The 4,666-nt window shown below is 55.6% G+C and overlaps 1 long non-coding RNA gene across 1 annotated transcript in view; it reads left to right on the top strand.

The window, feature by feature from the left end:
* The first annotated feature begins 2,354 nt into the window (after positions 1-2,354).
* LOC104984193 overlaps positions 2,355-4,666 on the top strand; it is a 6,345-nt gene continuing 4,033 nt past the window's right edge. The window contains exon 1 of the long non-coding RNA XR_824718.1: positions 2,355-2,479. This is a non-coding gene — a long non-coding RNA (uncharacterized LOC104984193). The remainder of the gene's footprint in view (positions 2,480-4,666) is intronic.

The raw sequence follows: 4,666 nt of genomic DNA, 5'->3' as shown, positions 1-4,666 counted from the left end.
ACAGCTCTGTGCTCTGTGGGTGGTGAGACGCTGCCCCCTCCTGGCCAGATTTGCCGCGTGGACACGTTCCTGAAGACGCATTGCCCCCTGGTGGAGGGAGGAGGTGACACTTTCGGAGAACATTTATGAACCGGTTCTAATGTGTGTGATTTCTGGGCGTCTCATTGCTCTGAGGAAAGTGCTGAGCAGCTGAAACAATGAAGAATGGGGGGACCACAACAAGGGCAGGTGGGCCTCCGGACGCGGACCGAGGGATCTCAGGAGAGGAGAGGCCGAAGCCCAGTCAGGCCAAGGGCGCAGGTGCGGTGCTGGCTCACGACTTCCTGTGAGTGGCGAGCGCGGACCCCCAGGCGGGGGTCCATGTGCCGTCAGGCCCCCCTGGTTTCCCGAGTGTGTCCCCGCTGCCCACTCCCACCTGGCACGGCCTTTCTCTTCCCGCTGCTCCCTGCTCAGCAACCAGCCACAGCCTGTGTGTAGACAGAAACCAGCGCAGGTGCGGAGCCTGCGTGCAGTCCCCTGCTCCCTGCATGGGGTGCTCAAGCCTCCCATTTCCTCCCTGTCAGTGGGAATGCCATCTCCTCTCCAGCAGCCCCAGGAATCCCACATGGGGAGAGTTTACAGGGCCAGACCCTGCCCATGATAACCTCACAGGGTCCAGGAACATGGTCAGCCTGCCGTAGATGTCCTCTGTCACATGGAACTCAGCATCTTCCGCCCCAGACTCCTCCCTTGTCCTCAGTTTCTCTGGGTCGCCGGCATCACTGTTTCTCCTGGAGGCCTGGTTGGACCCAGCCTCCTCCTCTGATGCTCCCAAGGTCAGGGGCTACGGGCCAGTTTTGGGCGAGGAGGAGAGAAGGGAGGTGGTACGTGGTCCCTGGGAGCGTGACCACCTGTGTCAAATGGTCTGTTTTCCTGGCCTGGCCTTGCTTCCTGGGACCCTATGCCTTTCTCTCCCACTGGCCCCTTCTGGTTCCTCCCCTTCGAACCTGTGTTCTCTCCTGTCACAGCCCAGGCCGCACCTCCACTCCCCAGTCTCTCTGGCCACACAGGTTCCTGCAGAGGCAGTGTCATTTCTTCTCTGCCTGCGGAGTCCCCATTGCTCCACAGATGTGGGCAGGTAAGGAGGGAAGAAGGAAGTGCAGGGGTGTATTAGGGCTGAAGGGAGCCTCATGAATCCCTAGCTGAAGTCCACACCTGCCTCTGTCCTGAACTTTAGACTCATGTGGAGTCTGAGCCTCCCTGACTGTGCTGAGGTCCTTGCCTCTGTGTCCTGTCCAGGTGGGGTCCTGTAGTGGGGTGGGGTCAGGTGGGTGGGAAATGACCTTCTGGTCTCCAGAGCACTTGGATTATTGGAAGGTTATTTCTTTGTGTAAAAAGCTAGATTTTTACATTAGTTTTCTATCACATAACAAAAGCATATTTTGCCTGGAAACACTGAGAGTTTAGGATGGAAAGTCCTGTCTCCTCTTTATGTAAAAAGCTAGATTTTTAAATTAGTTTTCTATCACATAACAAAAGCATATTTTCGTGGAAACACCAAGAGTTTAGGATGGAAACTTCTGTCTCCCAGCCTAGCTGTCTCAGCCCCAGCCCCATGTTGGCCACTCCCTGTGTTCTGGCATTTTCTCTGTCTGTCCTCGAGAGCCACATCGCACCTCCGAATCTGCATCTTTGTAAGCACAAGTGGGCCCAGAGTCTGTGTTATAGAGCCTCACACGCCTCCCATTTCTTTCCAGTTGCCTCCCGGGCTGTGCCCCCAAAGTACGTGAGCGGCTCTAAGTGGTACGGCCGTCGGAGCCACCCCGAGCCCTGTGGCGCTGCAGGTGGAGCCCCAGGTTTACTGGAGCAGCCGGCCATACCCAGTGTGAGGAGCCAGCTTCGCCGCTCCGCGTCCCTGGAAAGCGTGGAGGTGGGTGGACCCCGCCTTGGCACCTGCCTCCCCCCCAGTCACTGCTGACATGACATGACACAGGAGGACGGGAGAGGGCATCTCATTGCTGGAAGAGGGGCTATTTGGGGACCTACATTTTGTTTTAAGGTGTCTCTGGGTCTCTCTATCTGCAGGGCAGCTCTGGCCACAGAGCATCCTCCTTCAGAAACGGGGTCTCGGAGCATGTCCTGTTTACCACCACCCTGCCCTGGCCCTGCAGGAGGAGGGGAAGGCTAATCGACTGAGGGTAGAAAGGGCAGGTGTGCAACAGCCACAGTCACCCGCATCCAGCCCTTGGACCAAGGCTCACCCTGCACAACTTGGTGGGCTCACGATGGATGCCTCCGGGGCCCCCACTGAGACTCCTTGAGCTGTCTACTGCAGGAGGCTTCGGGCCTTCGTGTCAAAAAGTCTATCCACAGGGCAGATCCACCCCCTGCAGGTTAATCGTGGCTGATGTCCTTCTCTTTCTGTTTTTCCAGAGTCTCGAGTCTGATGAGGAAGCCGACAGCGCGAAGGAGCCTCACAATGAATTGTTTGAAGCCCAAGGTAAAGCCTGGCCTTGTGGTAAATGCCCACTTTGGTCAGTGCTGGGCTGTCAGGCAGCAGGCTGCCAGCGAAAGAGAATTTCCTGGGAGATGCCCAGTGTGGGTGGTATCTCTGGGGTGCCCTTCTCCTGGGGAGGTCCCAGTTCTGAGATTCCTGAGGTCAGACCCTTGGGCAGGGGCTGCTGGCTAAGAGAGCAGCGAGTTGGTTGGCTAGGGTCATAGTGATCCTCCCGACCAGCAGGCATGGGCCAGGGGACTCCTTCCTAATGTGCCAGACCTGGGCCAGCAGCCTCCCCACTCACCAGAGGCCCTGCATGTGCCCCAAGTGGAGGGCGAGACATGGCTCTGGTCCTGGGAACCTGGTGGAGCACCCAGAAGGCAGTCACAGGTGCTTAGCAAAGCTGGGTGCATCAGCATGTGGGTGTGCGGGTTCCTTAAGGACACCTCTCACCAGCGTGTCACAGGGCAGAATGTGCAGGACCACGGCTCCAGCGGGAGACCAGAACTGACCTGGAGCTTCTCCTGAGTGAGAGGTCTGCACTGGTGCTGAGCACCGTCCAGACTGTGGTCCTCAGGGGCCGAGGCTGTTGCTGGCTCAGTGCTGAGCATGGGGACGTCAAGTGAATGAACCAAGTGTCTGTGCTACTGGATGAAGCAGATGGACCTCTTTGTGTCCAAAAATCACTTCCTACATTCCCTGGACTCAGACTAAATCTAGGGGATGAGAGGAAGGGCTCCGGGGAGGTTATCCACTGAGTGATGTTGGGCTCTCTGCCCAGAGACAGGTTGGGTGCTTCTTTCCATCCAGGTTAGAACTGACCCTCCTGCACAAACACTAACGTCAGACCTCACAGGGCTTACTTACCTTCTCTGCCAGCCCTGAGAACACGCCCTGGTGTCAGAATTGCTTTCCCCCTTTTTTGGTTCCTGCCTTTATTTACTTATTTATTTTTTAAATTTAAAATGTATTTATTTGGCTGTGTCAGGTCTTAGTGGTAGCATGCAGGATCTTCACACGTCATTTGGGATCTTTCATTGCAGTGCACAGGTTTCTGTCTAGTTGCAGGGCACAGGCTTAGTTGCTCCATGGCATGTGGGATCTGAGTTCTCTGATCAGATCAGTTGCTCAGTCGTGTCCGACTCTTTGTGACCCCATGAATCGCAGCACACCAGGCCTCCCTGTCCATCACCAACTCCTGGAGTTCACTCAGACTCACGTCCATCGAGTCAGTGATGCCATCCAGCCATCTCATCCTCTGTCGTCCCATTCTCTTCCTACCCCCAATGACCAAGGATCAAATCCGAGTTCCCTGCATTGCAAGGTGGATTCTTAATCATGGGACCTTCAGAGAAGTCCCTGTTTTTCCACTTTTCCATAGAACTTTCAGATGTTTTAAGCTGGAAGGGGTCTTGGAAGTGGCCCTTTCCTTGTGTTTTCCTCAACCCAATATACAGCATCATTCCTGAGCATGGAGGCTTAGCTTTCCTCAGGAAAGGACTTTCTGATTATTAGTTGGGTTATCACAGTAAACGCCAAGATGACTCCTCTCTGGAGACCTCCAGACCACTGACCAGGAGCCGGGGTCTGGTTAGGTGCAGGTGACCCTCGTCCTGTGTCGGGCAGGGTGGTGCAATCTGGGCGTGGAAGGAGCTCTGCTTTGAAGCCTTGCTTATCTAAAGAGAGCTCTTTGTGGGCACCCCAAGGTCTGTCCTCTCCCAAAGGGTGTTTCTCTGGCAAAGCTTCAGAAACCTCAGTAAGCCACCTGGCTAACGTAGAAAGGCTATGAAACCAGGCCGGCTGTCACCCAGACTCGCTGCTGAGTCTGCATCTCAAAGACCCCTGTGGCTCCTGATGTGAGGTGGTATGGAAAACAGCCCATCTCGGGCCATTTTTGCTGGGGAAAAAAAAGAAAAAAGATAACACTCACCCTGCATCCAAACTAGCCTTTGGTGCTAAGTTCCAGGTTACAGGAGATGTTAGGGGTGGAGAGCAGGAGCCCAGGGACTGGGGGGCGGGCGGGAGGTGACCCAGCGACTCTGGGGGAGTAGCCACACACACAGGGAGGGTTCTGCGTTGATGCTGAGTTGAAGAAATCAGCTGTCGGGAGACTTGGGAGAGAACTGGGACGTCGTTGTTGGGTTGTAGGGCCATCGTCGCACTGGGGTCAGGAGTGCATATGAAACACTC

Source organism: Bison bison, unplaced genomic scaffold (assembly GCF_000754665.1).
Source record: "Bison bison bison isolate TAMUID 2011002044 unplaced genomic scaffold, Bison_UMD1.0 scf7180017863941, whole genome shotgun sequence".
Lineage (NCBI taxonomy): Eukaryota > Metazoa > Chordata > Mammalia > Artiodactyla > Bovidae > Bison > Bison bison.
This window is presented reverse-complemented; position numbering and strand designations above follow the sequence as displayed.